This window comes from Gossypium hirsutum, chromosome D10 (assembly GCF_007990345.1).
Source record: "Gossypium hirsutum isolate 1008001.06 chromosome D10, Gossypium_hirsutum_v2.1, whole genome shotgun sequence".
Classification (NCBI taxonomy): Eukaryota; Viridiplantae; Streptophyta; class Magnoliopsida; order Malvales; family Malvaceae; genus Gossypium; species Gossypium hirsutum.
The window spans coordinates 30,384,795-30,393,757 of NC_053446.1; the positions used below are offsets into that span (position 1 = coordinate 30,384,795).

Below are 8,963 nucleotides of genomic sequence, written 5' to 3' on the forward strand. Positions count from 1 at the left end.
TAATCCAAAACAGATGGTGGTTAATAGATATAATAATTGAAAGATGTATGCTTAATTTATATCTGAACAAGAATGAATTAAAGGTTCGTAATAATTCCAAAAGAACACTATTACCTTGCATAACTTTAGATTTATGTAATTAAATTATTTCAAACCTAACCTGTCCCTGCTACTTTGCATAAATTCTAAGGAATCCTTAGTTTAATAGTGACATAAAAATATGTACGTTTTTTCTAAGTGACAAATTTAAGATCTTGAAAGACCTTACGATTTAGATTCCAAGTTCATAAATGATCAAGCTTGCATGGAATTTTTTTGAAATATTGTTAAACATGATAAGGAATGAATTGAATTAAGAGTTATAGTTGTTTTAGCTTATTAATTTTGTTGTTTTAACACTTGTGAATTGTTGCTAAACATTTCATTGCATTTAGTTTATTCATTTGCATATTAGTTGTAATTTAACTTTAACATCCATCGCCTTCAAATATTGTGTTTTCTTAACCAACTTGCAAAACATTAATTTTACAGCTACTGATTATCAACATAGTCCCTATGGAGACGATACTCTTTTTACATAGTTATTTCTTGATAGTGATTATGTATACTTGCACATTCTGTCGCGAAACTGATCGCCTCTGGATGTACTAATGTCCAGATTATGAATACTTGAGCTAAAGATGTGAAATTGAGACGATGTCTGCAAGTTTACGAGTAGGTTGTAATATCGTTACTGTAAGTCCCAATTTTTGCCTGGGCCCGTGTAAATAAATAAAGCCAATAAAAATGTCCAATTAAGCAATCCAGATTACAAAATAAAATCTAAAGGCCTAATCCAAAATAATAAACCCAACACCAAGCCTAAATTACAAACTCCAAACCCCAGCCCAATATAGAAAAACAAAAGGCCCAAAGAAGCAGCTTCCAGAAACCCTATGGTTTCTGGAACAGTCCAGGCGCCGCACCTCCCTCGTACAGTAGCCACGCGCACCACCCTTCAGGCACATGCGCTCCGCCACGTGCCTTCAGTTGGCTGTACCTGCATAACAAAGATGGCAACAAACAACATAAGCAGGGAAAATAGCAAGAAAAATGGAAAATCAACAAGCAAATAATGCATTAGATTTTTCTTACCTTGTTTCCACTATCTGCTATAAAAAGCAGACTTGATATTGTAAAAGGGGGATACTGAACTCGAAAGAAATCAATAAAAAGGACGAATAGGAGTTTTTTTTAAAGGCGATTTTCTAATTTCTATTATTTTTCCTTTGATTTTTTTATTTTATTTGCAAATTAAAAGAGAGAAAGAGAGGAGATCTTACCCATGCGAGACATCGGAATCCTTGTCCACTCCGGCTAAATCAGAGTTGGAGGAGGTTTGAAATGACGAAGAGAGACGAGGGTGTTGTTGCGGCTGTTTTGGTGAAGAAGGGCCAAAAGTTTTCTGCCTAGGGTTTTGATTTGGATTTTATAGAGTAAAAAATGACATCGTTTAGGGCTTGCTTCAGTGGCCTTAAAACGACGCCGTTTAGTAGCCATCGATCCGCGTGTTGACCCGACCTGGGTAGGATCTGCGTGTTTCGTGAAGATGGGTTATTTGCGCACGCGATCCTTCTGCATTTCTAGCACGTTTCGATCCGGTCCTTTTTTTGTATTTTATCTCCTTTTAAATTTTATCTCCCATCTTATTTTTGTTTCAATTAAGTCCGCATCTAAGCGTCGCATTTTAGGATTGGGGAAAATTTCCCTTTTAGTTCCCCATGTCATGCGCGCACTGCGTTTTGATCCCTAGACAGTTTTTAATTTTGATTTCTTTCCTTTAAATTCTATTTTGACTTCAATTTAATCCTTATTAATTTAATATATTATTATTTTAAATACACTTAAATATTTATTACTCCATTTTTATCTAATTTTAAATCTAATATTATTTTGGTGTTTAAACTTAATATTATTTTAGTTTTATTATTAATATTGTTTAATTTATTATATATTATTATCTTAGATTTATTATGCATTATTATTTATAATTTATCAATATTATTATTTTAAATTCATCATTAACATTAATATTTTTAATCATGTATTATTATTTTGAATGTATCACATATTATTATTTTAGAATTATTATCAAAAATTTTAAATTTATTGTGTATTATTATTTTAAATTTATTATATGTTGTTTATTGTAAATTACTCGATTCATTTTAAATCATGGATATTATTTGTATTAAAATACATATTCATAAATTATTTGTTTTAATTCAATCGTTTTTTTAAATGTCATCTATATACATTATTCTTCTTACCATAAAATTTTCAGAATTTTTGGTTTAGCCAAATAGTAAAGTTTATTCTTTAAAGTTTCCCCTATTTCACTGCTCGACAGTTCTGACCTCTCTTCACTAAAAATTAATTATCTCATTGTACAGAATTCGGATATTGTTTCTATTTCTTTTTCTTGAAAATAGATTCACTCAGGATTCTAAACATATAAACTTTATCCCATAATTATTTTTTATAATTCTTGAAAATTTTCCAAAGTCAGAACAGAGGATTCTGAACTCATTCTGACTCTGTCTAACTAAACTTCAAATATCTCAAAATATATAACTCTTTTGCTTGCTCTGTTTCTTTTATGTGAAAATAGACTCATTTAGCTTCAATTTCATATATTATTCAGCCTCTAATTCAATCTCCACCATTTTTGGTGATTTTTCAAAGTCACACAACCATTTCTGACATAGCTACATACCAAATCATATACCAAGTATACCACATACACATACTATGAAACTTTATTTTCTCACATGAACTTTAACTAATAGTGCACAATTATAAACATCATTTCTTTTCAATCGTTTATCAATTATAATCGAGCATATGGACAATTATACACAAATCATTCATATTTTATTCCAATTTTCCTCTTCCTCGTCTCCATTCCACATCCTTAATGTGTATAACGCATTTAAACAACATTAGCTACAATTTCACTATTCACTCACATGTATATTCAAAACTATCTATTCGAGTTAGAGTCACTAAATTATTTTTACCCGGAGATACAGAACTCCAAATTAGGATCCATAAATTTTTCCCGAAACTAGATTCCCATATCTTCTTACCATAAAATTTTTAGAATTTTTGGTTTAGCTAAATAGTACAGTTTATTCTTTAAAATTTTCCCTATTTCACTACTCGACAGTTTTGACCTATCTTCACTAAAAATTAATTATCTCATTATACAGAATTCAGATATTGTTTCTATTTGTTTTTCTTGAAAATATATTCACTGAGGATTCTAAACAATTTTCCAAAGTCAGAACAGGGGATTCCAAACTCATTCTGACTCTGTCTAACTAAACTTAAAATATCTCAAAATATATAACTCTTTTGCTTGATTTGTTTCTTTTATATGAAATAGACTCATTCAGCTTCAAGTTCATATATTATTCAGCCTCTAATTCAATCTCCACCATTTTTAGTGATTTTTCAAAGTCACAAAACCGTTGCTGTCTAAACTGTTTTTTTTTTGCTAAATGCACTCTTTCATAATTTCACTTTTTCACTTTCAATCACAATTCAATTTAAAATTCACTTTTCCATTTCTAAGTGTATGTGCGATTAAATTCCACACCTGTATTTACTATTCAATTACACTTAGTCAATTTCCCGTTGAACACTTTCTGAATAATAACCGATACTTATTGGATTCAGCACATAGCAACCACCTTATTAATCAATGATGTTCGCTTCACATAGTAGCCTGCACATAGTACTACACATGTGACCATTACCTCCGATACACGTAGTAGCCTGCACATAATACTACACACGTGATCGAAACTATCCGGTACGCATAGTAGCCTGCTCATAGTACTACACATGCGACCTATCATTCCGGTACACATAGTAGCCTGCACATAGTACTTCACACGTGACCATCACATTCACTTTTACATAGTGGCCTACACACAATTCGTGCCACACATGTGATCATTTCTGTCACTTCATTCGTATCCCTTTTTATTCCAAAGGTTCATTGGGGAATTTTTCACTTTTTCTCACTTTTCTTTTTATCTATCAATTTCAATTTCTCGTCTTTCATGATTTATAAAAATAGATTTAACTTATATAACCTTCACACTATTCACTCCAGTCCAAAAATCATACTTTGGAAACATTACATTTTTGCCCCTAAAGTTTCACAAAATTATGATTTTGCCCCTAGGCTCGTAAAATAATTTTTATTTAGTTTCCTTACATTTTAGGCCTAGCTGAACCATTTTCATAACTATAACAGTCCACAATACTCACTTATTCACACACTTGTGACATATTTGATAACTTTTACAAACTAATCCTTTTAGGCATTTTCATCAAAAATTACTTAGTACAAATCATTTATCACACTCCAAACATTCATATTCTTCCATAAAACATCAAAATACATGCATATGATTCATGGGTAAATTTTTAAACACAAACCCTAGTTCAAAACAATGGTAAAAATAGGTAAATCTTGTTACGAGGATTTCAAAAACGTAAAAATCATTAAAAACGGGGATAGAACGGACTTACAATCGAGCTTGGAAGCTTGAAAAACCCTAGCCATAGTTTCTCCATGCAACTTTCGGCCTAGGGGTTGAAGGTGGACAAAAATTTGCTTTTAATTTTGTTTTTAATTCATTTTAATAACTAAATAACCAAAATGCCCTTAATGAAAAACTTTGGAAACATGCCTAACCATACCCATTTTTGTCCAGAAACTTAACCAATGGTCTAATTACCATATAAAGACCTCCAATTTAAAATTTCATAACAATTTGACACCTCTTACATATAGAACTCAACTTTTGTACTTTTTACAATTTAGTCCTTTTGACTAAATTGAGTGCCCAAACGTCAAAATTTTCGAACGAAATTTTCACGAAATCATTTTGTGAAATCGTAGACCATAAAAACATAATGAAAATAATTTTTTTCTTGTCGAATTTGTGGTCCTGAAACCACTATTCCGACTAGCCCCAAATTTAGGCTATTACAACTCTCCCTTCTTTAGGGATTTTTGTCCTCGAAAATCTTACCAGATAGTAGATTAATGATTTGCTTCCACACAGTACATTTCAAATTCACACATGATTTTGGAATTTCATATCTTTTATAGATAATCACACAGATTCATATGAAAATCAGGATAACGATATTTCAACATCTGAAGCTACACAAAGTATCGAAAAATTACAATCCATATAGAATGATATCCATTCCGATGATAAAAAAATGTCTAGAAAGATCAATGTCACTCATAATTAATCGAATCCAAAGTAACATAAGCAATATAATCTTCACGTATATTCAATAGAACAATAACTTGTAGAAAAAAAATATTAGCCTCACTCAGACTTTACCCTCGATTTTCATATTCACACAAGGGAATAAATGCTAAAAAAAGACATGGCAATGTCGAACATAACCCAAACAAACCAATAATTCTTTCATCTATTAATATGTTTAGCTAATGTTCTCATACGATAAGAATTCTTTTTGAAACTAAACAGTCACATATAGCTCTGAGGATAATTGTACACACAGAATGTCTAAAAGGAATCATAGTAATTACCCCATTATAGCTACTGTACTCAGCTATTAATACAATACAAACATTACTCAATTGTCTAATTCTATCATCAGAATTTTCACATTATCTCTTTACTAACACAAATCAATCCAGAAAAACTTCCAGTTAATTCTTTTTTAAATAACATACCTGAATAAATCATTTAATCGGATTTAACTTCTTTTATGACAGTAACTTTGCATAATCTGAGTAGTTTTCAGAACTATTCAATATCTCTCTTTTTATATTGTCTTCATTTGTTAATTCATTCACTTTTCCGACCACATTATTAATCTTCCGTACACAAGCTTCTGTATCACTACACTCATAAGCTTATTAAACCAAAATCTTACAAATTTCATTGTAACATTTTACTGATATGGGGGTGAGTGTAGTAAAGCCTCAAATTTATCTTAAACATAAATGCGCATAACACATACTATCACAAATAGCCAATTCATTACTAATTTCACATTCTCAAAGCATTTAATAAACATTTGCTTTTAATCACTTTTGTTCTCAACACATAATTCATATGCCAACTCAAATCACTAATTCACAATCGAAATTTCTATATAGCATCATAATCCAAATATCATAACTCATGTGCTCATATAATTATAACATTTATCAATAACAAAATGTTATACTCTTTGATCCATACCTTTATGAGTTTCAACTCATAATCAATATATTTTTACTCAAACATTTAAGAGTTTACTTCTATACTATCATAATTAACTCAGTTGAAAAACATGTCTCATCAAGATAATTTTCGTCATAATACAATACTAATAAGGGGGTGATGGTGAGGTCATAAAGTTTCTAACTTGCTCTCATAGATTCATGTATATATGACTTTGCATTCATCATCAATGTAATACCATCATAACCACGTAGTTCATTCCAAGCAAATTAACACATCTATTTATTATGAATATTTTCCGTCACCCACAATTTCACACAATAAATTTACTTGAGCTCAATATTAATATCTAATTAAATTCCAATACTTAGCTTCCATTTTACTTACCAACATTTATTTAATTAGAGAACGTCTTACAGAATTGAGTACTTCGTTTTCTCTATGCCATAGTCCAACTATGGTCTTAAACATATTTACATATTGATGCCATAGCCCAACTATGGTCTTACACAGTAGCACATATCACACCGATGTCATATCTCGGATATGGTCTTATACGGAAATCACATATCACATGTTGCCATGGTCCAACCATGGTCTTTTTTGTCAATTCATCACATATCACTGAACGAAAGTACTCATTCTTGTGTTCTACTCAATTTAATATTCTAATTCAGTTTTCATACTATTATAATATTATGGTTCAATAATAAAGACATAAAACAAAACATCATATTACCTCTAATTTAACAATTAAATATAAGATTCTATCATATGAATGTACTGATTTCACTTATTCAAGCAGATGTACATAAATACACATTCCATCTATTTAAGTAAATTAGCTTACCATATTCACTTAATCAAATATGTTGAGCACATAACATCATATATCACCAACATACTTGGATGAGCTTATCACAACATTCATTTTATTTCCTTTTTTTTAACTTATGATCATCTCTTTTCATACATGAACACATACATATCAGAAATTTTTATTCTTACCTTTCCAAATTCCAACATAACATGAGCATATTTCATTTATGTCAATATCATTTTCAGCATTATTGAAAATAGCTCGGTTGAAAATCATCTCTGTCTTAACAAAACAATTTTGTTAGAGTCCGGAGATATCACACAATCACGAGTCATAACATGGCATGTATAGCTGGACTCACATATGCTACGTTCGGTCCGAGAACCAACTAAACCATTGCTCTGATACCACTAAATGTAACACCCCAAATCCGGTCTAAACGTTATGACCGAATCTGGTGATGTCACATTGTAACACCCCTTACCCATATTCGACGCCGGAAGAGGGTACGAGGCATTACCAGAACACATACACTTATAAACATGTTAAACCGAGTTATAAAATTTCATTCAAATTTAAACTCTTCAAATTTTTAACATGCTTTTATAAATCTTCATGTTATAACTTCAAAATACTATATTTGTAACAAATAGGGCTTCTGAGACCCAATACATACTCATGCAATTCAATACTTCATTTTCATTTCATTTAATTCACGATTCTCATGTTCACGATTCAATTCAATTTCTCAATCCAATATAGATTTCAATACCACAATAATTCATTTAATTCAAATCATATCATTTGTAATTTCCATTTAATTCACGTACAATTCAATTTCATTAAGTTTAATACAAATACATATTTATTGTTTAACTTAACATCCCCTTTTTGCATTATTTTACACTTCAAGCATGAACCTAGTATTTCATTTCCTTTCCACTCCTGTTTCCTATGCATATCACACAAGATATAAACATTACACTCAACTATAGTCCCAAGCTAGTCTTTTGAACACTAACCACATGATAAACCATTTTAATAAAGATTACAAACTTTAAACCTTACCACCCTTTTATGATCACAAGCAAATTTCCATTAGACATTTACCATCTTAATGCATAATTTTATAAATTTAATGTGGCGTAATCCAGCCACAGCTTGGCCAAAGCCTAAGCATACACACCAAACATGCTAGCCAAATAAACATATGGTATAAGCATTATAAGCATGGATAAGCACCACATTTATTTATGCATCAAACTTATGAACATGAGTTAATTCATAAATCATTTCTAAGATTGCTACATACCAAATCAAATACCAAGTCTACCACATACACATACTACGAAACTTTATTTTCTCACATGAACTTTAACTATAACTAACAATGCACAATTATAAACATCATTTCTTTTCAATCGTTTATCAATTATAATCGAGCATATGGACAATTATACACTAATCATTCATATTTTATTCATATTTTCCTCCTCTTCCTCTCCATTCCATATCCTTAATGTGTATAACACACTTAAACAACATTAGCTATAATTTCACTATTCACTCACATGTATATTCAAAGTTGTCTATTCATGTCAGAGTCACTAAATTATTTTTACCTGGAGCTACAGAACTCCAAATTAAGATCCGTTAATTTTCCACTAAACTAGATTCACATATCTTCTTACCATAAAATTTTTAGAATTTTTGGTGTAGCCAAATAGTACAGTCTATTCTTTAAAGTTTCCCCTATTTTACTGCTCGATAGTTGTGACCTCTCTTCACTAAAAATTAATTATCTCATTGTAAAAAATTCAGTTATTGTTGATGTTTGTTTTTCTTGAAAATAAATTCACTAAGGATTCTAAACA

The 8,963-nt window shown here is 30.4% G+C and overlaps 1 long non-coding RNA gene across 1 annotated transcript; it reads right to left on the bottom strand.

Moving 5' to 3' along the window:
* Positions 1-717: 717 nt before the first annotated feature.
* On the bottom strand, positions 718-1,660 carry LOC121222210 (uncharacterized). The gene is made up of 2 exons (XR_005919315.1): positions 1,323-1,660; positions 718-1,039 (listed from the first exon to the last, which is right to left on the bottom strand). It is a non-coding gene; the product is annotated as an uncharacterized lncRNA (long non-coding RNA).
* Positions 1,661-8,963: the final 7,303 nt, after the last annotated feature.